The sequence below is a fragment of the Panthera uncia genome, assembly GCF_023721935.1.
Source record: "Panthera uncia isolate 11264 chromosome A3 unlocalized genomic scaffold, Puncia_PCG_1.0 HiC_scaffold_12, whole genome shotgun sequence".
NCBI classification, from domain to species: domain Eukaryota; kingdom Metazoa; phylum Chordata; class Mammalia; order Carnivora; family Felidae; genus Panthera; species Panthera uncia.
Window position 1 is genome coordinate 33918611 of NW_026057579.1, and position 27749 is coordinate 33946359.

The 27749-nt window shown below is 57.5% G+C and overlaps 1 long non-coding RNA gene across 1 annotated transcript; it reads left to right on the plus strand.

Annotated features, from left to right (window-relative positions):
- The first annotated feature begins 673 nt into the window (after window positions 1-673).
- Window positions 674-24481, plus strand: LOC125937708 (uncharacterized). The gene is made up of 3 exons (XR_007462478.1): window positions 674-1087; window positions 22091-22171; window positions 23189-24481. It is a non-coding gene; the product is annotated as an uncharacterized LOC125937708 (long non-coding RNA).
- Window positions 24482-27749: the final 3268 nt, after the last annotated feature.

Here is a 27749-nt window from a genome sequence, read left to right on the forward strand (position 1 = left end):
GCAGAGCCAGCGTTAGCGTCCCCCCGGAGGACACGAGGGTGAACTCTGCAGAAAGCCACCATCTCGGGCAAGCCTTCTGTGCTGGACAAGCCACCTGAGGGCCTCCTGTCTCCCTTGGAGCGCCTGCCCCCAGCGGCTCTGCACTTGGGGGGCCTCCCACCCCTCAGAGGCCACTTGGCCTAGGCTCTACGGGCTGAGCTCTAGGGGGGGCGGGCGGGAGAGAGTCGGGGCCTCCAGCCACCAGGCTGAGTGCCGCCTTCTCTGCCGGTCACACGCGCGGCCTGTGGGTCCCTTCCTGTCACCTTCTTCCCCTCTGAGTGTGCGCCCGCACGGCGTCAGCCCAGAGCGTGCCACTCTCACTTGCCAGAATGCAGCATGGTTTAAGTAAGGACACGTGAGAGGGGAGAGAGGCTGAGGACGGCCTCATGCCTCAGGGAGTGAGCCCGGCCCTCCCAGCTGTGCATTCATTCGGAGAGCACCTGCCTGTGTGGGGCTCCTGGTAGGGACCCTCTACCCTCCCGGGATGATGTGACCACGCTTTATAGGTAAACAAAGTGAGGGGAAGCGGGGGAGGTGCCCCAGAGCACACGGATGGTGAGTGGCAGTTCTGAGATTTTCTGCAGCCCCGAGACAGCCTCGCTTCTGCGTTCTGCTGCCCCCGAGGCTGCCTTGTGTGCGCTCCAGGCTCAAGGTCCTCGCTGTGGCCCTGGGGCTCCTGGGGTCAGCACTGTCGTGGGGCTTGAGCGGGGCTGCGTCCGCCCCGCCACCTGCCTCACACGAGGCCAGGCAGACAGCGGGTGCCCGAGGCTTCCCTTTTTTGCCTTCCACGCCTCGGCCACAGAGGCTGGAGCCCCGGCCCCGTGTCCCAACCTGCAGCCGGCCGCGCCCACCCCCACGTGACGGACTGGCCCATACATTTCCCCATTCAGCTGATGGTGAGTGCTGTGCTATTTTAAGCCCACATGGAAGTATTTTTTTTTTTTTTTTTTTTTGTAAGGACCATCTGCTACCGGCCCCAGCCCAGATGATACAGTTAGAACCTACCCACAGCATCCTCTCCCGCCTTCAGACAGTTCCAGGAACAAGGGTGAGTCAGTCGCCCAGCTGAACTCCTGTCTTGCTACCCTGAGAGCTGGCCTCAGTGCCAGCAGACGGGCCGCTCCTGCCAGAGGGGCAGGTGCCCCTAGCGGCTTCTCAGCCCCTGGAAGGGCACCCCCGCTCCCCCAGCACTGCTGTCTGCAGGGAGAGCCGAGGAAGGCCCCTGGAGAGCTCCAGCCAGCCCTTCTCAGCTAAGCCCCACCCCCTGGGGCTGCAGTCTGGTTCTCAAGTTCCACTGCACGTATGACAGCTTCCACCGCAGCTCCTCAGGAAGCCTGCTGCAGAGAAGCGAGGTCCACAGGTCTCTGGAAGGACCCCTGGGTCTTTTCTGGGGAGTGCAAAGAGGCTGGGCCCCTTCTCGCTGGGCGGGGTGGGCCCGGCCCCGGGAGGATGTCATTAAACACTGACCGCAGGCACTCAGCTGGGGGCTTTGCTCGCCTGCCCTCCTTCCCTCACCTCCACACCTCCAGGCTCTCTGTGAATAGAGGCTATTTCACCGGGCGCACAGCGCAGAGACTGCACTCAGGTCGTGACTCTGGGTGCTGCCAGGGCAAGGTGTACGTAATCCCCTGAGCCTCAGTCTGTTCGCCTGTAAAATGGGGGGAAATCTGACCTACTTCTGAGGGTGTCTGAGCAGTCAAGAGTGGGAGGGACCTGGTACAGCACCTGGCTATTATTTTCTCTATCATGAACTTCAGAGGGTCTGTCCTTTGAATGGCCCACAGTGCTGGGGGACTTTTCGATAACGTGGGCCTGTAACTCAGCACTTCCCCCCCACGCACTCTCCGTGGGCCTGGCCTCTCTCCTCCTGCCAGCTGGCTGTTTTTGCTGCAGGGACCCAGGTTTACGAAGCACATGGGCTTCAGCTGACTGGATCCCAAGGGTGTGATCATCAGAACCACTGCCCTCCCCACCTCCGCCGGTGACAGAAGCCCCTGGAACTCGCAGCCCCGGGGTTTTCTCAGTGCCCCTCCGTCCCTCTGACCCCGCTGCTCCTCCCCGGGGTGGGGGCCCGTGCCCGGCTGGCCTCGCCCTTCACTTCCCCGCGACCCCCCAGCCGTGTCGCCGAGCATTATCGGGCGTGTGCAGCCGGCGGTGGCCCGGGAGCGCCCCGGGAGCGGGCGTGGGGCCGAGGCCCGCTGGCGCCGCTTCCTGTCCCGGAGTCAATCTGCCGCTGCTCTGCGGAGTCCTACAGTTTATCTGTGGTCAGTGCTCCTACCCATTTCCTGCCAGCTGCTACTGGTTTTCTAGCCCCGCGGGCTACAGTAACTGGGAAGGGGCCCGGGCTTCGTGATTCCCCGGCGCGGCGCTGACCCGGTCCGAGGGGCGCAGGGGGACGCCCCGCCTCTGTGTCCGGGCCTTCCCCGGGCCGCGCCGGCGCCGCCGCCCAGAAGGCCCACACACTCATCGCCAACCGAAAGCTGGCGTGCATGCCTGCGCGCGTGCACGCGTGTGCGTGCGTGTGCGCTGGCAGGGCTTCCCCCCCCCCCCCCCCCCCCCCACCTCCACCCCCCGAATGTGCCCGAGCCAAAATCAATGGTAGCGTGTCGTGAGAAGTCAGAGCGTTCCTCTAGGCTGGGCTTCACCCCTGTCACGGGCAGCCCCGGGTCCCCGAGGCGTAACTGTGGTGAGTTTCCAGGGCCCCGGATTGGGATATCACAGTCACCCTGAAAATTTTACTTCCTGGCATTTCTATAAATGCAGAGCAAAATTCCCCGCTGTCACAAATGACTCCTTCAACTAGAAAACGGAGAATGGGTTCATGAATTTTTTTTTTTTTTAACGTTGTGGGCCAGAGTTTCGAAGTTGACCAGGATGTGGGGTACGCGTGTAGTCGAGTGTCTTGGTTGTCTAGAGCATTTCTTCCTAAGGATAAGCTCAAGGCAAGGGAGCGGGCGTGGCGGGGGGCGGGGCCAGGCCAGAACCTGCTGAGGGAGCACCTGGGAGCTCTGGAGAAGTGCAGGATCTCCGGCGCCCCTGCAGGCCGGTGGGGCCAGAACCTCTGACGCTGGGGGGGGGGGGGAGGGGGGGGGGGGGGAGGGGGGGTGGGTTTTACTTGGCTCTCCAGGTGGTCCTGTTTTGCATTCAAGCATGACTTTCGTAGTAGATTTTATTAATTTTCTTGACAATGTGGTTTGTGAAGAAGGAAAACAGTCCCCCAGTGCTGAATGGAGCTGTTCATTCGGTGCCTATTTCTTGCCTCCTCCCGGGTCGACTGGGCTCTGTGCTGGACCCAGCAAGGCACTGCCTGGCAGCCGGAGCCCAAACCTACTCTCAGGGGTCCTGCTCTGGAGGAGACAGCATGTCACCTGATCTGGAGAAGCTCCCTCTTCTGACCTGGGCCTGGGGGGCTGGGGAGGAGTGAGCAGGGGCTGACTGGAGTCGTAGGTGATTTGGGGATGATTTCATCCATGGTGGGAATTAGACAAAGGGGCGGGAGAAAATGGAGAGAGGGTGGTGGTGGTGGTGGTGTGCAGAGAATGGCCTTGGGGGGCTTGGGACTCATCCCAGGTCTGACAGCGTACAGTGCCGGAAGCTCAGACAGGGCTCCGTGCTAAGCCTCAGTGTTCTCATCTGTATAGTGGGTTTAATGATACTTCCTTTGATGACTGTGTTGAGCCTTAAAGGAGGTAATACGTGCAGAGTACTGAGCACAGCCCTCTCTAGAGTCTAAATGGACAATGGTGATTATTGCATCTGAAGACCCTGGGGCACCATCGAAGGGTTTTTGTCTCGTGAGTGACGTGAACACCGTAATCACCCCAGGAATGCCTCGTACACTTAGGCCAGCAGAAGCTCTCTGTTGAGCCGAGGATCCATATACCACTAATATTTCAAGCTATAATCATGTTTAAAGTGTGTCTGAGAAAATATCTTAAATCCTAAAAAGCATCCCTCCCTTCTCTCCATTGCCATATTTTTGGATTCTGAAATCAACAAATGCAGAATCTGACCACTTTCCAAAGCAACGTGCCTTTGGACTGAGCACAAAATTACCGAGCAAAGCTTTACTTTTTTCCTCTCAAAAAGACACAATGCCCAGAAGACAAGGGAACCTTGGCTTTCGAAACCCGCGCTTCCTGGGGGTGGCTGACAAGCCCCACTGCGCACGGGCACGACCAGCTCTGGAAGGCCCCGCTCTGGTGACCTGCTCTCCGCACTTGCTGGCGGGAACAGCCGTGGGCAATGCCGAGGAAGTGAGCCGAGCAGGATTTGTTCTTTCAAAGACGGACGCCCCCTCCGTCGCCCCCCAGGGAGCAGAGCGGGAGGTGAGCCCTTGGGAAGCATCACCGCCCCCAGGACCCTCTGGGGAAAGCCCCATTTCAGTGCAGCTCAGCACAGACGGCCTTTATCCTGCACAGGAATGCTGGGCGCCCTGCTCGCTCCGGTCTTCAGCGGGGGAGATGCTGTGCATTCAGCAAATCGAGCTCCAAGAACGAGGGCCCTGGTCCCGCAGCCACGCAGGGCTCTGCTCGGCTGCGTCTCCTTTCTGGCCCTAGGGTTGGCCCGACTGTCTGCCACCGTCAGAAGGGGGGACGGCATTTCAGGTAGGGCACCTCGCGGCACCCGGATGCCCACATTTGGACGTGACACGGGCGACCAGGTGCATTCGCAGGAAAACGCCTGCAGCTGCTGCACCCACATCAAAAGCGTGTGGTCCAAGCGTGGGAGTCCAGGGCGACGGGAGTGCTATTCCCGGCACAGGCACGGACTTCCTGATGCACAGCCTCCCTCTATCTCGGTTTCTCCATCTCTAAAACGGGGCGAGGTCGAATTTTCCTGGTTCCACAAAACCTCGTGGGCAAGCCACTTCCCTGGGAGGACCCGGGGCACCAGGGACACGTCAGACCCTGCAGTGTGCTCCCCGAGGTTTTCTGAGAATGTACCGGACACGGTCTGCACTGTGTTTCTTCGAGGAAGCGAGGCCATGAGAAGCTCCCTGGTTTCCAGGGCAAGCTTCTCGGTGGCTCTCCCAGCTCCGGCCGGGCGTCTGCACTGCCTTGCAAGGGCGGCTCCTGACCCGCAGCCTCGCTCTGCCTCTGAGGTGAACGTGCTCGCAGCCCAGAGCAACTTCGAGTTCCCCAGCGGGGCGGGCCCCTTTCCAAGTCCCGGGGCCTCTGCAAATGCTCCTCCCTCTGTGCACTGTCCTCCCTTCTAGTCGACTCGGCAGACTCCTCTTCATCCTTCAGAGCCCAGCTCCTTTCCATGTCCTCTGGGAAGTCTTCTCCGGGCCCTGCTACTCCCTCCACCCTCAGGCTCAGCAAATGGGGGCAGTGCCGTGCCCAGAAGCCTGCTCCCCGCCCCCACCCCCAGGCCGGGCTGGCCGCAGCGCTGCCCCCTTCGGGACTCCTGCCCCCTACAAGGGGGCCTGGAAGTCTGGGGTAGCCCAGGGCCTGTTCTTGGGAGGGGCTGGTGCCCGTGGGGGCCCCTCTCTGTCATTTAGCACAAATCCACGTGGGGTCCTTGTTTGCCAGAAGCCTAGGGGAGGGCGGAGGGCCACCGGGTGCCAAGGATCCTCCTGCCCTCAGGAGGAAGAGGTGGCCGTGAGAAAGGCTGGCCCGACTGCACAGGAGATAAAGCCTGGGAAGGGAGGTGCTGGCAGCCGGTCCCCTTCCTGCCCCAGGCTGACAGCTTGTGACATTCAGATAGCTCCCTGGGTCTGGTTTTTCCTGTTCCTGGCATTGCTGCAGCATGGCCGTGTCTCCAGGCTAGGTCAGAAGTGGCCGTTGTGTGTGTGTGTCTCAGTTCACGGAAACAGGAAATTCGGGATTTGTACGAGCACCGAGTCCCACGCTGCCTTATTTCCTAGAAAGGACAGGGCTGATGGCCCCGAGCTGGACCCCCACTGAGGTCTGGGCTTGGAGGAAGGGGCTCGCTCCTGGGTCTGACCTGGCTTTGGCCCATGGCAGTGTCTGATCCCGGCGTGTCCTTTTTCTTCTCTTCTAGGATGAGGCTCAAAGCACTTGCCTGCCAGCCTGGAAGGTGCCGGTGTGGGTGCTGGGCTGGCTCAGTGAGGTCCTGGACTCTGCCTCTTGCCATGTCTCCAAGTTCTGGCGGCCTCTGTCCTGGGAAAGGCACCGCTGATGGGTGACATGGGCCCAGAGTGAGGGCAAGGCTATCCTGGAAGGGAGGGGGGTTACTGTGGGCCAGGAGCGGCTGGACGGCCATGGAATCTGGTGGCTGGGGGGCTCCTGGGATCTGTGAAGTGGCAGGTTCCAGACGGTTTAAGGCAGCGGGGCAGCTAGTGTCCTTCACAGTGGAGGAAACTGAGGCCACAGAAGTTGAGTGACTGGCCCAGGGTCCCGTGGCTCTCAGCTGCTGACACCACCAGCCCCCACATGACGGTCTGAGACGTCCACGCTCTGAATTCCTGGAGGCGCGTGTTCCTTCCCTCCTCGCTGAGGGAGCCTCCCCTCAGTGCAGGCCGCGCGGGCCTCTCTGCTGGGGCATCTGGGCCAGAAGCCTCCAGTGTAAGCGCAGGGGTCTGGCTTCTCAGGTCACCATGAGGGAGCCGGCCCTGTGGCCCCTCGGGGTAACGAGGTCGGGCTTCCTGGGCTCCGCAGAACAGGTCATGGAGCTTGAACTCTTTGGACGTATCTCTGTCTCTATCTGCTAATCTTACTCTGCTCAGAAGAAACATGGTTTGGGTGTCCACATAGGAGGTACCCTCATGGGACGGGGAGGAGGCCTGGAGCAGCCCGGGGTGGGGGGGGGGGGGGGCGTGTCCTGGAGTCTGGGTTGTGGGTTCTGGGCCTCTCCCTGGAGTCTGTTTCTCTGGAGCTCCTGGGACCCAGACCTCAGATGTCAGGTCTCCCCACAGGCCTTCCCTCTGGAGGCACCTCCGCCTGAGCCCCCCCCCAGTGCTCCTTGCTCCCGTGGTTGAGTGGGCGCCTCTGGGAGGGGAGCTGGGACAGAGCCTGGGGCGGCCCGGGCCGGAACAGCTCACTCTGCACAGTCTCCCTGCACCAATTTCCCCCTTAGCTTGTTCCACTTTTAAAAATAGCTAATGAGGAAATTAATTTTGTCACCCAGATGTATTCGGTAAAAACATGTCAGGGAGAGATAATTAACCTCTGCACTGATAAATCCTTCCCAAATTAATGAAGTTAATATTTGTAGATATTGGGACATTCATTTGGGGAGAGGGTCCATGAAAGTAGGGGCCCCCAGGCAGAGAAGGAGAAACAAAGAAAAGGGGGTAAGAGGGGGAGGAGGAGAGGGAGAGGAAGGGAGAGAAGGAGAGAGAGTAGGAGAGAGAGAGGCAGAGAAGAAGGGAGAGAGAGGGAAGGAGAGAGGGAGGGAGAGAGAGGGAGGAAGAGAGAGGAAGGGAGAGAGGAAGGGAGAGAGAGGGAAGGAGAGAGAGGGGGAAGGAGAGAGGGAGGGAGAGAAAAAAGAGGGAGAGGGAGGAGAGAGGGAGGGAGAGGGAGAGAGGGGGAAGGACTGGCTGAGCAACACAGAGAGAGGGAAGGGGAGGCAAGAGGGAGCTTCTAGGGAGCAGGGGAGAATGTTAAACTTTCGAGGCATTCACCTGCTGTAGGCTCTGGGCAGGAGGAGGCTTGACAAAAGTGAGTCACAGAATGAAGCATTGGGATGTGTTTAAGATAAGGAATGTTCAAGCCCACTCTGATGGGGTCTGCTCTCTGCTTAAGGGCTCTGGATTCTTCTTCTCATCCGAGGAGGCCTTGGGGAGCCCAGGCCCCGGGGAGTGGCTCACCAGCAGGAGGGGCCAGGCCAGGGGTGGGGGGTGGGGGGGCTGGCTGGTTCACGAACACCCATCCCATGTCTCCTTGGAGAGTTCCAGAACCCTGACTGGAGGCGCCCCCAGGTTGAACCTCCCACCCAGCGAGGACGCCTACTTCGCCTCCTGCCCCTTCATGTCCAGGAGTCAGGCTGCAGACGACAACCCCTTAGAAGAGGCCAGCCTCTGCCTGAGTTAGACCTGTGCTTCCCAGGCTGGCGCTGGGGAGAAAGACAGCTGAGCTCATGTTAGCGAGCGGAGCGGTCAGGGGGTGCGGGCAGGCCGGCTCCCCTGTGGGCTGCCCAGCCAGGCCCTGGGCGCTTGCCCCTGTGGAGATTTGGCCCCCATCCGAGGAGCGCCAGCTTGGGAAGCAAACCCTGATGGGGCACTCGGGGAACTCAGATTGAAACGGAAACTTCTCGGGGGACTTCTGGCTTTGGAGACGTCCGCTAGAATGGCCGAGGGGCTGTGTGAGCTCTCGGGGTTCGGCCACCTCTAAGACTGAAGTCGGGCCGCTTCTGGGGTGCTGACTGGCAGGAGGCACCCGTGGAACCTGGCTGGCGTGTTTTCCCAGAGGGGGAGACCTGGCTGTCAGACGCCAGCCAGAGACGCTGCTCTGCTCTCCTGCATTAAAAGACCATGTCTTTATTCATTTCTCCCAAGTGCGTAAAATGCCAGCGAGACACAAGCATTCACCGTTTAATCCTGTCCAATGACCACTTCTGGGAAGGGGGTTCAGGACCGGGGTGGGGGTGGGGTGGGGCCTGTATTGCCGTGGAGTTTCAGTCGGGAGGAAGAGAAGAAATGCGAGAGACACGTTCGACCGGGAGCCTGTCCAGAAAACCCAGAGGAAACGACGATGACCAGCCAATGGGAGGTCCCCGAAGGCTTGGGCCGCCATCTTGGGAACCCGAAAGGCCCTTGGGTGAGAGCTAATGGTGTGGAGGCCGAGACCCCGAGGGACCTTGCAAAGGAGAGGCCTGCCGCTCCTTCTACACTTGAAAAAGTGCCGGCGAAGCTTGTGTCATGGGCGCTACGGGCACAGACAGAAGACAACCAGATATGAGTTATCTCGAGTTGGATTTATGATGACCGGGTCCTCACTAATCTAATCTTTGCAGGCAGAGTGACAGGCTTGCAGATTGCAGGGAACCGATAGATGTTACCTATCTTGAGTTCGGTTAGACTGTTGCTCTGCTCTGAGTGACATACGTCCCCCTGCTCCCAACCAGGAAACAGGAGGGATATTTGTCCTGATCTCTGGGTCCCAAGTTGAGTAGGTCAGAGACGTCAAGGGCCCACCCGACTCAGACAGGGTCTCAGAGTGACCTCTCAGGGCCCAGATGGTGGCTAACACCCGGACGGAGGGCAGGACACCCAGCCGGTTTTGCAGAGGGCCCAGTGTGAGCCGGGAAGGCAGGGGGCCAGGCAGAGAGGCTCTAGATCCGTATGGACCGTGGGGAACTGCGAAGTGGAGAGAAATAGAGCCGAGGTATAGGGGCCAAGGGCAGAGCAGGGCTGGACGCACAGGGCGGAGGGCTCGCCTGGGCACCGCAGGGTCTGGGCCTGTTCATGGCAGGCTGTTTCCCAGCACTGAGCAGGACCGTGTACCGTCTCATTCTGTCTCATTCCAGGGAGAGGGGGGAGCCCGGTGACGCCTGCCAACTTCCACAGCGGGCTCTCTCTGCCTCCCACCTGCCTCCCACCCCCAGACCGCTGCCCCCAGAGATTAGTAAAGGCTGGAAAATTAGAAGCAGGAGGGAAGTTTGGGGGAAGCTGAGTCTGAGGGATGATGGTTACGTCTGCAGGAACACGAGGGTTTTTGCAGAATGGGTGTCGAGTGGGTGGTTCTCTGTCTTCTGCTCTGGGCAGAGCACAGGAAGCTGGCTCAGGCTGCTCGGGCCCAGGGCTGGGTTAGAGGTAAGGGGGGGGGGGGCGGAGGGGAGGCGGGATTCGCCAGCGGGGTTGGCTCTGAGCTCATTAGCCATGGGAGCTCCCTGGAGGACATTCCTGGCAGTGGCTAGGTGCTGCCTTCCGGTGGGTCGGTCGTGACCCATCCCGTCTGTGACAGGTGCATTGTGCTTCTGGGAGTCCCTCAGGCTTGAATTCCCGCCCAGCTACCCAGCCAGCCCCAGTCTCAGTTTCCCCATCTGTGTATTAGCACGACAGCTTTATTATTTTTTTTTTTTAATTTTTAACGTTTATTTGTTTTTGAGAGAGAGAGGGGGAGAGAGTGAGTGGCGGAGGGGCAGAGAGAGAGGGAGACCCAGAACCCGAAGCAGGCTCCAGGCTCCGAGCTGCCATCTCAGAGCCTGACGTGGGGCTCGAACCCGCGAACCGTGAGATGATGACCTGAGCTGACGTCGGACGCCCAACCGACCGAGCCACCCAGGCGCCCCTGAACACGACAGCTTCCACCTCGTGGGGTTGCCGCGAGGATTGGAGGGAATAACACATGTAACACGTGCGTTTTTGGTTCCGCAAGACCACGTGCCTGCTGCTGCCCCAGTGACACACGCGTCTGCCAGCAAGTGCCCTGGGTTGGGATGAATTGAGCGTGTTTCGGGGAGCGCCCTGCTGCTCTTTGGCACTCACCCACTTCCCCGGCACCTTCCCGAGGCGCAGCAGACGGCACCCGTCTGCGTGAGTAACTAGGTGAGACCCCCCTCGGTTATCTTACCCCCTCTTCTGACCTTTCTCTGGGAGGTGAGGGGAAGGAAAGAATCCAGCAGAGCAAGGTCGCCATCTGGGTTCACTCCCTCCAGGATGCTGACTCAGGACGACTCTTGAGGAGCACCCGCCCCCTACCCCCACCCCAGGAGGGGAGGTTTCATATACCCCTGGCGGCTCCAGGCCCGGGCTGTCCCTGCTGCCCCCAAATCCCTCGGCAGGGGCCCCTCCCTCCGGGCCGGGCCCGGCTGGCCTTAGGCGGCTCCGCGGACCCCCAAGCCAGGCTTTGCTACTGTCAGGGGTTAATTAGCAACCACGCAGGGCAGAAGGGTGGGTACGAAAGGGGAAAAAGTGGGGAAGTGGCAGAAGTTGAAGAAACCTCCCAGAGCTCTGCGAGCGGGGGAACTAGGTCCTGATCGCTTGTTGAGATAGTGCCTCCGGCTCCCCTTCCACCCGGCGGAGAGCAGGGGGCCACTGACTCAGCTCCTTCCTCAGGGGGTGACCATGGCCAGGGGTCAAGTGCATTTCCCAGCTGGCCTGGACTGGATGCCTCATACTCACGGAGGTCACGGGACGAGCGCCCTGCTGAAGTTCACAGGGTCAGCGGTGCACCGCGGCGTGCGGGTTGGTGCCCAGAACTCGGCCCCGCTCGGGTCGAGGAACCTTGGCGAAAAGGTCTCAGTGATCCAGACCTCCCGCGTCCTCACCTGTAAAACAGGTGCCATTGTAGCTCCCGGGCACTTGTGTTGGTCGCTGGGGCAGCCGCGACGACATAGCTCAGAGTGGCGTAGCCGGCAGAGGCCCGTGATCTCCGGCTTCTGGAGGCTGGAGGTCACTATCAAGGTGTCAGCACGCTCCGTTTCTTCGGCGGCTGGGAGGGAGGCGCTCTCCCCTGGCTGCCGGGGGTCTGCTGAGCTCTTGTGTGCCAGGCTGTCCTCCGAGGCCTTTCCATGTCCCCTCACAGCCCCTAAGGGCCCTGCGCCTGCCTCCCCCTGTTGGCTGCCAGCCCTTCCTTGGTGCTGACTAAGCTCCAGCCCCAAAGCCAGATGCCGATTCTCAGGCTGCGGGACGGAGTCCTCCCGCTCCCGCCCGGTTCTGCGTCCTCCCTGCCCCACCGCAGCCGGACCCGGATTCCCAAGGAAGAGCGTTCTTCTTGCTGAGCCTTAGGGACCAGGCAGGGACTGACGGGGGCTTCTTTTCCTCCGGTCTCTTTTGAATGAAAAAAAAAAAAAAAAAAAAAAACCCGAATGTGTCGCCCAGTTTGCGCGCCTCTTGGAATTTGTCTCTGCGGCCGGCTGCTAACCTTACTGCCGTCCTGAGTTGTAATTAGTACCTGGGAAGGACGGTGGATGGATGTCCAGGGCTGGCGTGTGTTCAGCGCGGGGATTCCTCCCGGAGGCATCCAGAGCATTCCTCAGTCTGCTGCTTTGTGGGGGAGGGGAGCCACCGGTCCGCCAAGGAGATCATGGTCAGGGGCCAGGGGCTGAAGTGCACTTTGGTCTCTCCGTCGTCTTGGCCAGACGTACAGCATCCTTTTCGGAACTACTAGGGCCGACCTGACCTTGTCACTTGGAGCGGCCAGAGCCAAAGCGGGGGGCAGTTTCCCTTGGACGAGGAGGGTGGGCACACCCCGCAGGAGGGGTAAATTAGGCCCAACTGGGCCCCTCCCTGGCCTCTCCCATCCCCCCCCTTCTCTCTCTGTCCCTCCCTCCCTTCTTTCCTCTCCGTAGCTGTCTGTGTCTCTTTTTATTTTTTTATTTTTAGCCCATTCTTTCAGCTTCTATCTGTCTCTGTTTCTCTATGTCCCTCAGTCTCTCTCGCTGCCTGGCGTCTTCCGTGCATGTGTCTTCTGTGCTCCCAAGCCATATCCGTGCTCCTCTTCTCCACCCTGTCCTCGGGTGCAGAGACCTGTGTGGGACCCTGAGTGGGTGCCTTCCACCACGAGGGAGGGGACGCTGTGAGAGCTGTTTCCGTCCCACGGATGAAGGACAGCGGGAGCCCTCTGGAGAAATCCTTGTCCCCAACAGGCCCGGCCGCCAGGATTCGGCCCAGCATCTCAGAGAAGCCCGTGGCCCGCTGGGCACCAGACGCATGCCCTCTCCCACCACGCGGTTCTGTCTTTAAGTCTTTTAGTGGCGGAAGGGGAACAGATATCCTCCTTCCTTTTCATTTTGAGGCAACTTGGATTTTGTTCTCGTGTGGAACAAATTAGTCTAAAAAATCGTTATGGTTTGAGTTTCAGCTGTGCTCCCCGTGTAAATATTTTAACCCAAATTATCAGAAGAATAATTACAGCCTGTGTCAGCGGGGCTCTGAAGGACGGCTCTGTTCTGTCTCCGGTGGCGGGTGCCCGCACCTTTCAGGTCGCCTTCCGAAGCCGTGCTTCCCCCTCCCTCTGCCGCCTCTGGTTTTCTTTCCCTTTTTCCACTTCCCCGATCTCAATAAGACATAGCCCTGGCTTGCTGGCTTGCTTTTTTTTTTTTTTTTTTTTTTTTTTTTTTTTTTTTTTTTTTTTTTTGCCAGAAGGCAGCAACATTCATCAAAATCTGCACAGGCCAGACCTCGTGCCAGGACATTATCCACGCTCCTTCCGCGGAGAGCTCATAACTCCCCAGGGAGATAGATAGGCTTTGCTTGTTCCCATTTTACAGATGACCGAAAGGAGACTTGAGGAGCTACCCAGCGACTCTTGGCGGGTCTTGCGGTCAGGGCAGGGCGGCCGGGACCCACGCACGATCGTGGGAGGTCGGAGGAGCTGGCGGCAGACAGAAGGGCTGGGGGGGATGTGTGGACGTGCGTGGACGTGCACGCGCGTGTGCAGTGCGTGCGTGCACGGGAACACACGTGTGCATCCCTCTAACGCGCCAGGGTGCGGGTGCCTGTGCCTGCGGTGCCTGGGGCTGGCCCAGGTCGCAGTGAGCCACACGGTGGCTGGCGATGTTGCAGGAGCCAGTCCTGGGACCACGTACGGGGCGCCAAGGACACGGTGCTGAGTCTGACCGCTGTCCTGCAGGACCTGGGGAGACACAGCTTTCAGTGGGAACGTGTGTGGTCAGGAGTGTGTTTTGGAAGGCTCACCCCGAGAGCAGTTTGGAGCGTGGACTTGGGGGCAGTAGAGAGAGGGGAGGTGAGGAGGCCAGAGCACAATGCCTGGAGAAAGCCAGTGACGCTTGGTGGGGGCAGGTGGCCATGGGGGGGACACGGCTACTCAGGACAAAGGAGGCCGAATTTCCAGGACCAGCGAACGGGCTGGGCGAGTGCACACGGGGCTCCAGTCTGGCGGGCATGAATGTGTGTGCACTGAGACCCTTCCCCAGGATGGAAAGGAATGTATAGAGGGAGGAGAAGTGGGCTTGGGGGCGAAGGGGCTTTGAATGCAAGACTTTGAGGACCAGAGGCCCTAATTCTCTCCATTCTACTGTCCCAAATCTAGAGGAATGGGAGTGAGCAACCCATCCCCGGAGGTATTCAAGCCTAGTCAGAGGGCCTCTTGGTGGGGGTTGTTCAGAGGGCCTTCCTGAAGGTCTGGGAGGGCAGGCGGAGGATGTCTTAGCTTGGACCGCCCTCCAGAGCACAAATTGCTGAAGACCGTGGGGTGTGACAGCAGAAATTCTCACAGTTCTAGAGGCTGGGAATCCAGATCAAGGTCTGGCAGGGTCAGGTTCTGGTGAGAAGGTGACAAAGAGAGTGCTCCGGTCTCTTCTCCTAAGGCCACCCAAATTGCCTCTCCAAAGCCCTATCTTCAAATACAGTCGCCCTGGAGGTGAGGGCTTCCGCGTGTGAACTCTGGGGGGCACAGCTCAGCCTGTGGCAGTCGATCAGCCCGCCTGGTCCCTCTGACTCAGCACGCTGCGGCCCTGCTCAGGCTGAGCCCCTGGTGGCTCAGAGGAGGGGGAGAGAGTCAGCAAGCGGCGGCATGGCCCTGACCTTGGTCACGGGTCCTCGGGGCCTCGGGTGTGCGTGGAGAGTGGAAGAGCCACCTGTGTGCGGGCCGGCCTCTGCCTGTGCCCCTCGGCTTTCCATCGTCCTGCGGAAGTCACCTTGGAGCCGACGAGCTGTTCTCCGCGTCCCGTGGCTGCCGCTGGTGCATCTAATTCGTCCTGCCCTCCAGCTGACAGCTCTCAGCCCCTCTGACTAAATGGCGGTTTCCCCCCAAGTGCTTCCCTCTGGCAAAGCTAAATATTAATTATCTCGCTTTACTTCGTGATTATTCATGGGCGCCAGCGTCACCCCGTGACCGAGTGAGAAGGCAGCACCGGGAGAGGTGAAAAAGTCGTGTGTCGTAGTGAACGGCCCAGCAGTCCTGGAACGCGTCAGAGATGGTTCGTTGCCCGGGGATCCCGGGCCTGTTTGTTACCGGGCGGCCTCGGAGCCATGCCTGATGCACGGGCCGCCGTCTCGGGTGGGATTTCAGGGCCCCAGGGAAGAGACACAGTTTGCCCAGGCAGGAAGCGGGGGGCGGGGGACGGGGGGCGGGGGGGGGGAGACAGATGTCACCTGGAAGGGCCCTGTACGGCTCAGGAGCTAACGGGTGAAAACCACCCACGGGGCACCCAGGACACTGCTGGTAACACGGCGGCCCTGGAGGAGAAGATACGGCCCACTGAGTGTGCCGTGCTAAGTCTAAAACCAGACACATGGCAGGAACCAGCCCCGGGGGGTGTGAATCTGGGTATATTGGCATCTGTGGGGGGGGGACATTTGGCACACCGGGGTGACGGGGAGTAAGGGGAATGGTGAGCTGTGACGAAAGATCCATTTCTTCGTATGACACGCCTTCTCGGCACGTGGAGTTCACCACACGTCCGCGTATCAACTGAGACACAGCTGGCCGGGGTCCCGCCCCAGCCCTCAACTCTGGGCGTGCGGTCCCTCCGAAGGCCACTGGTGTGGAGGTTGCCAGCATACAGCCCACAGCCCCCAGCGTGGCGGGTGGAGAATGCGTCGGAACATTCTGATCATCTCCTAGTGACAGAGGTCATGAGGTTGTCTTAATTAGAATGGTATATAAATAATGTCTAGTTAGGCACCGTCCCACCTTTTCGAGACTTGTCATAGATTCAGATGGGAAACCTTTCAGCCTCTCTGTGGTGAGCCTTAAAATTCTCCATTAGTGTCCCGTCTCTCTCTCTCTCTCTCTCTTTCTCTCTCTCTCTCTCTCTCTCTCTGTCCCTCCTAGCAAGTGACAGGGCAGACCACATGCTCACCTTCCACGTATGCTCAGCCTGTGTGCTGGCCTGCCTTGGCCCATCTGCCATGCAGAGGGAGAGGCAGAGGGAGGGAGCCCAGGGGGAGACGGGAAGGGTTTGGAGAGGGCCACACTGCCCCTTTTGCCCATGGGGACCCTCCTCTTCCAGGAGACAGTGTCATTGAGGACGGGAGGCTCACAGTAGGCTCCGGGACACCTGACCTCCTGCCTTGGCCCGACTTCCCTCTCCAGGCTCCCCTGTGAATGCCCCGTGTCTCTCTGACCCTTGGTTTCTTCATCTGTGAAACAGAGCTGGTTTTTGAGTGGAGGTCAAAGAGCGAAGGGAAATAGCACAATGGTTCTTAAACAGAGTTTCTAGGAATCTCACTTTTCAAGATGGAGGGGAGGGTTTTGCTGCTAAAACCTAATGGTAATATCTCCCCCTGGGTGGTAGATGGAGTGACACAGCGTCCAGCGGCAGCGTTGGGACCCCATCTCATGGACTTGCAGGAGACTTGGCCCCTCTCAGGCATCTCTGAGTACTCTGCTCACTCCTGCTCACCTCCAGCCAGGTTGCCACGCTGGGCCTTTCCCCCCGGGCCCTCGGACCAGCTGGTCGCAGCATGTGTCGGCCCCACCCTTTCTGCCCCGCTCCAACAGTGACAGAGCCCTCCCCGTGTCCCCCAAGCTGCCATGTTCACCTGACCTCACCGACGCTGACGAGAAGGTGAGGCCAGAACCCGGCTCTGCTTCTGCTCACGTTCCTGGTCTGAGGCTGGCCTTTGGTCTCCTCACCCCCTCTTCCTCCTCGCTCGTGTGGCTGGGGCAGGTCTCCTTCCTCCAGACCGAGTGTCCCCTCCCCTCTTGCTCCTCCTCCTGCCCCTGCCTTTGAGACTCGAAGATGGGTCTTAACACCGTGCTCTGAAGAATCTGCATTTGGGGTATTTTACCGTTTAGGGCTTCCCCCAAATAACGGGGAAACACTCACCTCGCATCTGCATGAATGAAAGGCCAATCTAAGAGAAAGTCAGGGTTCTTTCTGAACATCAAACGGATGCAGTCACCAGAACGGACAGACTGCCTGGAAACCCAGTCGCCTCCTTTGTGTCAGGTCTTCTCACACAGACCAGGACATCCTGTTTGAAGTTTCTCTTTCATAAAGATTTTAAATTGCGGCAAAATACTCAAAATGGCAAAATTCACCATCTTAACTATTTTTAAGGTGTGCAGATCAGTGGAATTAAGTTTCTCTGCCATAATTTTTAATAGCTGTTACTGGTTACCACCTGACAGTTCTACTGTCTTCTCTGAGGTGGGACAGAATAACATTTGAAGTCGAATGTCCCTGTGCCCTCGGGTGACAGGGGGCACCCGTCTTGGGGACACGTCTGGAGCCCTTCCCAGCCGAAGTTTTGGTTTCTGCCCCGATTCGATGTCGGCCCAGAATCCTCTGCTTATTAGCTCTGTGGCTTTGGACGGGTGTCTTTGGTTTTCTTGTCCGTAAAATCTAAACAGTGAGACTTCCCCGGAGAGAGAGAATGAGTAAGAGAATAACGCCCAGAGAGCAGCCAGTGCTGGCTGGTGGCAGTGAGAGGCACATCTCACTGAGGCCGCCCTCGGGTGGTCACGAGCAGTGTCTTTGCCAAGCAGGAAGTGCTGAACAGGCCGGATCCTGTTAGAGCAGGTTAAAAAAATGAAAGTAACTCCAGCAGGAAGAGACTGGGTGAAAACCAGCCCGGCCTGAAGCCGATCACTGACCTCCTGCTTCGTGAAGTCGATACCGACTATCCGTTTCCTTTCTGAGCCTTCACCTAGTAGGAAAGTCCCTGCAGGTGTGAGCTGGGACTTACAAAGAAGGTCGGGAGATAGCAGCCCTGGAAAAATAATTCCACCTATAAACACCTGTGTTAACAAGTGCTGTATTTGTACAGCTCTTTTCTTTTTCAAATACTGTTTACACACACCTATTCTCTTACCCGCTCAGGTGTGGGTTGCATGGCATCTGGGGACCCACTGGCTGGGGGCCAGCCTGCCTGGCAACGCGCGGCTCTGAGGCCGGGCCTTCCTGCGGCCTGTTGTGGCGCCCCCGCTCCTGGGGCGACCGCCTGGAGCTCAGCCAAGTCCCGACGAGCGAGCGTGCATACTGAGACAGACTTGGGGCCCATTAGGGGACAGTGACCCCAGCTGGATAAAAGAGGACACCTGCTCCCAGGTCGCTTTGCATTTTCACACGGAGAGGAAATCTGAACCCAGCAAGCACCTGATTACAGCCCCGACCCAGGACGCGGGAATGGGAGTCACCAAGGACCAAGAGCGAGTGGACGGCAGGAGAGGAAGCCGGTTCTGTGCAGACGGGTCTGTAAGAGCTCTAGATTTTGGCTAGAATCCCATTGGATTCCAGGGAAGCCCTTGGACGAACCCCTGTCTCAGCCTGGAGAGAGGTCTCCGCCGTCGTGCACGGGAGCCTCACCGTCTTTGGATGCCTGGTGCTCGGGCCCGGACTCCACACGAAAATCTCTGCATCAGCGTGATGTGGGGGCGGTTAAGAACAAGTACCCTGGTGGGAGAGCCAGACGCCTCTGCGCGTTTATTCACTATAAACCTTTCATCTAGAAAAGCTGTGCATTTACACACCCCCCTTGCTAACAGCTGACAAAGCCACGGCGTGTTTGTCTCCAGCAGGCCCCAGCGTCCACCCGTCACTGCGAGCTGAACTCCGCAGGTTGTTGGGATTTCGCTAGTTTTTCCTGGGTCCTTTTTCTGCCCCAGGATTTCCCCCCGGGATCCCTCATGACATTCGGTTTCATGTCTCCGGGATCTCTTCGGCCCCGTGACAGTTTCTCAGACTCTCCCCGTTTTGGATGACCTTGATGGTTTTGAGGTCAGCTGTTTTGTAGAACGCCGCTCAGGTTGGGCTTGTCTGACGTCTTTCTTTTCATGGTTTGTCTCGGGTGAAGGGTTTGGAGAGAAGACCACAGAGGTGAAGTGTCATTTCATGATGTCATGTGAAGGGAGCATCCCATCAGGTGCCCGAGACTCTCGCTGTGGCCTTTGAATGCCTCTGCCAGGGGTCTCCGCTCTCAAGTCCCCCTGTGCCCCTTCCACGTCGTCCTCCTCAGAGGCAAGTCGCAGAGAGCAGTCCACACCCAAAGCGGGGGGCTGGTTCCTCTCCAGGGGCAGTACTTACAGAAATGATTTAGTATTCTCCTGCAGGGTGAATCCTTTCTTCTCCACATTGTGTATCTACTCAATCGTTTATTTATGGGGGTGCCGTTGATACTTATTTCCAGCTTTGTGCCACATTACCTATTTTGTTGTTCACCTGGGACAGTCCAGCTGAGGTTCCTTCAGGTTGGCTCCTGTGTTCGGGGCACGCTCCCATCCATTTGGTTTTCAGGGGCTTCCTTGAGAAGAAAGGAACTGCTTCGCTCGACACCTGCCGGCTTCTGTTTTGGGCGCTTTATTTGCATTTTCACTGTTTAATAATAACCACTCATTTCTTTCCTTAACACACACTCTCTCTCTTCCTCTCCGACCTTCAGTTTTCACTCTTGTCCTAAGAGTGGCGTCACAGGGTAGTGAAAGGAACACGGATGGAGAGGCAGGCGGTCAAATTTATCCCAGTTTCACTCCTCACCAGCTGTGTGACCTCGAACCCCAGCCTCCAGCCTCCGATCTATGAGGTGGAGACACCACCGTGCAGCTCAGAGGAGGGCTGTGTGTGCCTGGGACCCGTGCAGACCGTGCCCGGCACATGGGAGGTCCTCACAGACACAGCTTTGCCTTTCCTGTCCCTGGCTCTGTCACTAATGACTGTGTGATCTTCTCAGTGCTTTGAAGCTCAGTTTTCTTATCTGTAAAATCGGGACTGGACCAGATTGGTCTCCAAGATTCCCTTCCTGACGTTGCCTGTGGGCTCAGGTGCAGTTGGTCGGTGGGGGGAGGCGAGGGGTGGGAGGGGAGAGAGAACAGGACAGAGGCAGCGCGTCCCGCAGCCGGCCCCAGCCCCAGCCCCAGATCAGAATGAGCTTTGCAATCTACCAAGCAGAGAAGATGGCATTTTGCACTAAATTTTACACTGAAAACGTACCCTGCACGTCTGGGCAGAGCCCCCCATGTGATTCAGCACGTAGCGTACCTTGGCTGGCTGGGCACCAGCTGGAGATCATAAGCCAGTCCGGTCTGCCAGAACGTGAGGCATGTTTGCTCTCACTCGTGTACAGATACGCACGTCTGTGTCATTCGTTCTTAGATATCGGGTCTTTTCAGCTTGCTGTGTCCTTCTCTCCCCACAGTGGTATTTGTCAGCTTCTGTCGGAAAGTGGGATTTGGGTTGGGGTATGAGGTTGGGTTTCTGGTGTGAATTTCCGAGGTTACAGGTGCTGAAACCAGGCTCCGGGGCCTGGCTGTCGGTGGGGTGTGGCCGCCCACCGAGCATCCTGTGGGAACTGGGTCTCAGTAGTGATGTGGGCCCGTTCATCAGAGCAGAAAAGGGGCAGATTGGGAGGGCAGGCCCTGGAAATGGCACCCGGGGGTGCCGGGCAGTGCCGGGGGGAGCAGAGCAGGTGGCCACGGCTTGTTTGGCTGCGAGCGGATGGGGTTGGGCTGCAGAGAGGGCTGCTTAGAGCGAGCCTGAGTCTCGGCCCCAGAGGAAGAAGGCCAAAGACACTCACCCAAGCTGGGTCTCCGGTTAGCAGGAGCCCAGGGCTTTGGCCAAGGTGGTGGGTGTTCCATGGTTCAGGGCTGGCAGGGGGGTGAGTGAAGGGGAAGGGGAATCTAAGTGTGAGCCTCGGTGTTGGTGGACCCAGGGAGAGCGAAGGAGGCCTCAGAATTTCCAGTCAAGGGGGTGAGTGGGAACAAGGACAGGATCCAAGGGGACAGGTCTACTGGCCTCCCTTCTAAACAAACGATTGCACAGATTATTGTACATTACTGGGAAGATGTCTTCCCACATGTGTATAAGGATGCATCTACTAGGATGTTTGAGGAGGCAGTGTTTGTAATAGGGTAAAACTGAGACAATGAGAGTGTCCATCAGCAGGGGATCAGGGTTTATCTGAAATATGTATCTATACCGTGGGATACTCTGGGCATATTGCAAAGAATAAAACAGGCCCGTAGGAATTGATATGGAAAACATTGAAGAGATGCATTGCGGAGGGGAGAAACCAAGTGCAAAGCACAGAGTATCTTATTCCAATAAGTGAATCTACAAATAGTGCTTGTATATCATATCAATTAGGATGGGTTTTCCCGCAAGGAACAAAAGACACGACTAATACTGGTTAAAAGAAAAATAAGGGTTTATGTTTCTCCTGTAATCCCACATCTGGAGGGAAGTAATTGCGTCTTACCTAGGTTTTCAGGGATCCGGGTTCTTTCTTTCCTGGGCCACCTGCATGAAACACGTTGGCTTTTAAATCCTTCCACTTATTTCCTCATGGTCCTAAAGTGGCTGGTATAGCTGCCAAGTTCACATTCAAGTTCACGGAATGAGGAAGGGGACTGGTCAGTGCCAGATGCAATTGTCTTTTTTTTTTTTTTTTAATAATCTGGTCATCGAGAGCTTTCCAGATGCCGCCTGGCCCCTCCTTCCCCTGCCATGGGCCAGTTCAGTCCCATATCTTGTTCGGGACAGGGCCACATGCCCTTGCCCAGTTGCAGGGAAGGATGGGAGAGCAAATGTCTGGCTTTGTAGCCACTCCAACAAGGAGAGAGAGTCCGAAAAAGCAGTTAAGTTGGCCAGCCCATAGTGTTAGCCCTGTGCATGTAAAAGGCTTGTTGGAAGGGTCCCCAGGGGTGGGGGGCTCTTGATAGTAACAGCCACTGGGGCACGGGCTGTGGGCTCAGAGAGGGGAGAAGCAGCCTGTTTTTTCATTGTATATCTTCTCACGCTCCGACTTGTTTGTTGCCGTGTGTATATATGGATTTTTCAATTATAAAAGCATAGTTAATTAAAATCAAACTAAAGCATAATGAAATGTGGGGGATGAATATGCCCAACTGAGACAGTTGATTCAGGAGACAGTCGGGGTGAGCCCTGAGGCTCCTGCTTGTGGGGGGCTTGGGGGCGCGGCCCAGGCCTGGATGAGCAGGCCGCTGATGGGGGGGTGGGGCGGCGGTGGTGGCCGCAGACCCCTGTGCTGGGCATCTGGGTGTGGAGCACGGGGGTGGGTCTCACCCAGGTCAGCACCAGCAGTGAGGAGAGAAGGGAGGCAGGGGCAGGGGGGCTGGGAGAGCCGGATCCCCTCGTCTTCTGAGCATTGACTGGGTGGGCATTCATGGCTTTCTTGCTGCCTCTTCTTCTAGAGGGCAGTGTTGAAACTAACTTCTGAGGAAAGTCCCTCCCTGTCTTGCCATCGAGACTGATGTATGTTTCTAATTCTGCTCACCAGCTGGACACATGTCTTTGATGACACAACTCCAAGTGGAAATGGGAAGATGATCCGAATCAGTCCTTGAACCCAGTGACCGAGGTGAAATTGGGAGAGAGTGAAGGACCATGTGGTTTTGCTTTTCCTGAGGGTGATCTCACTTCTGGTGGGCAAAGGGGGGGCATTTGTGGCACTGTACCTGTGGGGGAGGGCCAGAGGGAAGGGGAGGCCAGCGGCCCCAGTAAGGGTCAACTCTGTCTTTCCCCACCTGGTGAGTGATCTGTCATAGCCCTACATGTCGTGTAGACTCGGGACAGGACTTCTGTGTGGACCAGAGAATGGAACACTCTGACCTTGACCTGGTTTTAAAATCAAGTTGCAGAGTTTTGCAGGAGAATGGTCCCCCAGCTCTCCATCGATCTATCTATAGGAGGGGCTTCCCCATCAAAGTCTAAGGTGGGATATACGTAGTTTGAGCCCTTGAAATTTCCCTTTAGCGAAGGATCTGTCTGTACCAGTGGGTATTTGATTTGCTTGCGTGTCAAGAGAACGCTCAGCATCGCATGAATCTCGATGCTCGTGAGCTGAAAAACCAGTGGAGAGTAAGTAGTGCTCCAGGACCTTCCTGGCAATGTATCGGGACCGACCGTAGAGTCCAGGAAGGGTTTTATAGAGACTCCAAGACTTTTCTGGTAGCCGTTCCTTAAACTACAAAGTACACGAACTGCCTGGATCTGAGGACATAAGGGCAAGTGTGTCAGTCAGAACTCACTGCGGGAAACAGAAACCGCTACAGACACGTTAAGTGGAAAGGGTCTTAATACAGGGGATTTGGTGTTTAGAAAGGGCCGAAGGAGCAGGTTCTAGGCTGGGCTACTGACAGGATCCTAGAAGAACACAGAGCTGGCCATCGGGAGAGCGGCTGCCTCTGAGCAGGGCTGGAAGCACGATGTACTGCGGCATCTGATTCCACTGGAGAATCACCCCCCCCGCCACACACACACACACACACTGAAGGCTGCAGTCCAGGGCTCAGGAAGCCAGATCAGAACACCCAGGAACTGGAGGACGGATACTGTAAAGTTGCTGCTGATATCTCTACTGCTTCTTTGACAGCAGCGGTGAAGCTCTTACAGGAATATCATATCCACCTCACTCTGCCTGCTGATGGTGTCCTTTGGTGCGAGCCAGTTTGCATCCAGAACCTAGCTGTGAGGAGGCCTGCGAAATGCCTTCCAGTTCTTGCCTGGGGCAGAAGGAAAGGCCGAATGGGCCATTCCAGAGAGTCTGGCTCCCGGGGCAAGGCCAACAGGTATTGGATGGCTAGCGTGGATGTGTGCAACATTGATTCTCTAGGAAAAGTTCGGCTCAGACAGACCTCATGCTTTGGGTGGGTACGTTATGAAAAGCAACCATATCTCCCAGTTTCCACCTGTGATGCTAGATGCTTTCGGTCTTAGCTCTCACCGTAGTTTCACACGTGGCCTTGAACAAACCCCAGCCGCCCCAGTTGTCAAATGAAGGTGTGTGACAAACTCGAGGGCGGCTTTGAGCTCTGAGGCGATCCCGCACGGTATCTCTTGAGCTCACACTTTGGGTCTTGAGCTGAGCAAGTCTTATAAAACACTTCTGTGAAGAGTGACTCTTTGTTCCTGGGTTTTCCAGACCTCAAGGGCACTTCACTGGGGGGTTTTCTGAGAGCTCATGGAGATCAAAGCAAATTAGGAGGAAGAGAACTTGTGGAAAGCTTGGCAAAGCCCGGGCAAAAGTGGACTGTTGCCCAAGCAACCGTGTCTGCTGTTAAATGCTAGGCTTCGTAACCTCCAGGGCTCTGTCTCATTTGCTGCTTCCATGCTATAGCCTCTTTTCGCAGACGAAGACCCGTGGCTTGGCCAGCCTTGTGACGTTGGGGTGAGGCCGTAGGGACACACGGCAGTGGAGAGAAGAGCTGCCTTGGTCCCATGATATGTCCACTCAACCAACAAGGGTAAAGGGCATTTTTCCCCTTGGAAGTCTGTCAGTTCCCAGCCAGCTCCTTGGTATCCAAAGGAGGAAAGCGGGGGGCTGGGGGGAATCAAAGCATCGGATGGGATCCCTCCTACCTGTCTACTGCTGGGCTCCAGTGATACGCCAGAAGCTGTTTAACAACTGACCAAAAGAAGAAGGAAAAAGCCCGTGTTTGACCATTTTTGTGGTGTCAATACTGTCGTCCTGTAGCATCTCAGGCCGGCCAGCGAGATATCCCCGAACGCACATTTGGGAAGCGATGGTCACGCTTGGCTTAGCGATCTGGTGAGGGCTGGCCTTAGCATGCCACCGACTTCCGTGGTCCCCCTCATTCATACCCGTCGGTGAAATCCCCCGGTATTCATGGAGGGGCGAAGAGCAACCAGCCTGAGGCTCAAGGAGATGGGGGAGCACAGGTTGCCGAGCCCAAGGGGTCTTGCCCTGAGGAGGCAGAGGTCGCCCTGAGGTGGAAGATGGTCTAATGTCACATGCGGTGACTGTTCTCCGGAAGGAATGGTTTCAGGGCCCCACCCTAACCATTTCCTGTCCGGTGCCAGTGACGTCAGATCAGGGACTTGTCCAAGGTCACATAGTAAGTAAGTGCCCTTCTCCAAAGCTCTTGCATCAGCTCTGTAGATAAGCTCGTTGATTGGACGCCTCGGAGGGAGTGATGCTTCCTTGCGCAGTGGGCCAGAGGGGAAAATGCTGACCCGAGGCCTGCGTGGTCACTTCCCCACGCCCCCAGCCCTACCGGAACCGCACTCTCTCTCACCCGTGGCTTGCTCCTCCTCCCTTCCCCTCTTCCAGACCCAGGAAGGAGCTGGAGTCCCAGGGAGTGCAGAGGACGTCCAAGGGTTGCCCCTGGAGTTGTTGGAGAAGCCCTGCGGAGACCCCTTCCAGCAGCGGGGCTGAGCCGGGCTGGCACGGGGCACAGATAACAGATGCCCCGTGGCTTTTCCTGAAGGACTCCAACAGGAAGGGTCCCCCCCCCCCCCCCCCCGTCTCTGTTTCTAAGCCTCAGGCAACACTGCATCCTTGGGAATATCGCCTCCAGGACCCCACCTCCCACCGCAGGTGCATCCGCTGTCTGGGGGAAGATGCCCAGGATCAGAAGAACTCAGACGGGCCCGCAGTGCAGCTGGCGCTTCTGAGCTGTGTGACAAGGAGCCTTTTGCTCCACCTCTCTGAGCCTTGTTTTCCTACCCTTAGCCAGGAAGCAAACTGTTGCCATTTTTACTGGCATTGATTGTGAGGAGGAAGGAGGCACCTTTGTGAATGCTGAGTGAGCTCATCGAAATGTAGCCGACCCAGGGTGGGAGCACGGTCTCTCAAACCCTAGTGCCGAGCACTCCTCCCTTAGGGCACTCCTCCCCAAACCCTGTGAGGAGTCATAGTTCTTAGTAACCCAGCCTCCAGATGATCTGATGGAGGCCGAGGGCCGTGCCACCTGCCCAGAGGCCACAGAGCCAGGCCACAGCCGGGTGGGTGCTCGCCTCACCGTAAGCTCTCAGGCCACCCAGGAGGCCCTGCCCCCTCCTTCCTGTCTTTCCTCCTTTTGCTGTGTTTGAGGAACTCGGCTCGAGAAGCAGCGGCCACAGTCCTGAATGGGCCCTTTCTTCCAGGAGGACACCTGGATGGAGGCTGGGGCATCCGGAGGTGGCACAGTGACAGCAGATGTACAGTGGTTTCTGTTTGCTCCTTGGTTCTTGAGTTTTTCCTCTGATAACATTCACGGAGGGCCTGCCCTGCTGGACATTTTCTTCCCGCCCTGAGGGCTGTCCGGGGCCCCGGCTGGGGAGGAGGGGGAGGGGCAGGAGGAGGAGGAGCGGGAGCCTGAGCACACTGCTCCTGAAGGTGTTTAGAGAGTGGCGTTTTCTCCACAGGACCTTCCTTTTGGGCTGAGGAGTTCTGAGACATTTGCAATGTAAAGGGCGGCCGTCCCTCCATGACGCAGGGGGGACGAGATACCATCGGAACAAGGGTATATTTAGAAGACAGGAAATAAGCCCTCCAGCCTGCCCTGATGTTACCACAGGCGTTTCTCGCCCTGTGAGCACAGCGGCGGGCGGTGTTGAAGGAGGCCGCAGAGCCGAGTGAGAGGAAATGGCTAGGGCCTTCATGCTAATGCATCCTTTTTTTTTCTTCCCTTTTTCTCCTCCCTCTCTTGCTCTGTCTCTCGGCTGGCAGGGGTTGTCCCAAGGTGACGGGGAGAAATTGCTAGGAACTGAGTCATTTTGCTGGATTTTTTTTCAGCTGAGTCCCTGATTAGTAAACCTGTTTCAAGAATGGGAAAATGCACAGGGCTATTTTTAAGTGTTCTTAGCACCAACGTTCCTAACCAATTGCCTTTCTGCCTTCGAGTGTAGACAAACACTTAGCAGCTGCATGACCTTTGGCTAATTAGACTTGCTGAGCGCCAGTTTGCTCATCTGTAAAATGGGGTTAATAGCACCTACCTCAGAGGGCAAAGGACGCAATGACCTTGCGTGCGTGTCCTCCCCGGGCCCCCGCCCCCGGGCGAAGTGCATCTTGTTGCTGCTGGGGTAAGGCTGACTGTTCCAGGACCTGCGTGGGGCCCGGCTGAGTTCCCCATGTGTTTTGTGCAGGTGTGTTTACGAGTTTCCAGTCTATCTTTGGTTAGCTACTGGAGGAACCAAACCAAAACTTATACTTAGATCATCAACCGGGGGAAACTTGGCGAGTTTGTTGAGTAAACGGGCATTTGCCAAGCCCCTCTGTGCTCGCCCTGGGAAGGCCACTGGAGACAGAGGCAACATGGCCGGGGCCGGGGACTCTGTCTGGGGTGGAGACAGACACAGGAATGATTACAGTGGCAGTGTTGAGGGAGAGGTGGGTGTGGAGGCAGCCAGCTCAGCCTGGGGACTTGGGGAATGGCTTCTCTACAGAAAGTCCGAGGGTACCCTGGGGTGCAGCGGCATGAGAAAGGCTGGGGCAGCTGATCAAGGAGTTTCTACAGGTATGCTCAGGGCAGACACATTCTCTAATTTTTTTTTTTTTAAATGTTTATTTATTTTTGAGAGAGAGAGAGAGTCAGAGAGAGAAAGACAGAGTGCAAGCGGGTGGGGGGAGGCAGAGAGAGAGGGAGACACAGAATCCGAAACAGGCTCCAGGCTCTGAGTTGTCAGCACGGAGCCCGACGCGGGGCTCGAACTCGTGAACCGTGAGATCAGGACCCACGCCGAAGTCGGACGTTTAACTGACTGAGCCACCCAGGCGCCCCCAGACACATTCTCTCAGAACAAGACGCGTGGGATACGCTACCTTCCAAGAGAAACGCATCTATGTGTCTAATATAAGTACCAGTTACTGTCCGGTTAGTGTTTGTCGAGGGCTGGACACTGTGCTCAGGGCTCTGCAGGGGCTTCTGTCTTCAAAGCAGCTCCGTGGCGTCAGGACCGTAACCATCTCCAGTTTACAGATGGGGCCCAGACACACGCTAAACTTTTTACAGCGGAGAGAGGGCGAGGTGGGATTTGGACAGAGGAGGCCTCAGCCGCTGGGTGAAGGGCCGGCGTGAGGCTCACCTGGGCAGTGTGTGCTGAGAGCGTGGGATTAGCCTCGCCGTGGGATGCCCAGCGTGCTTCACAAAAATCCTGGTTAAAGAACTTCAGCAGAATTACTGCTCTCCTCCACGATGTAACTCAGTGTGTCA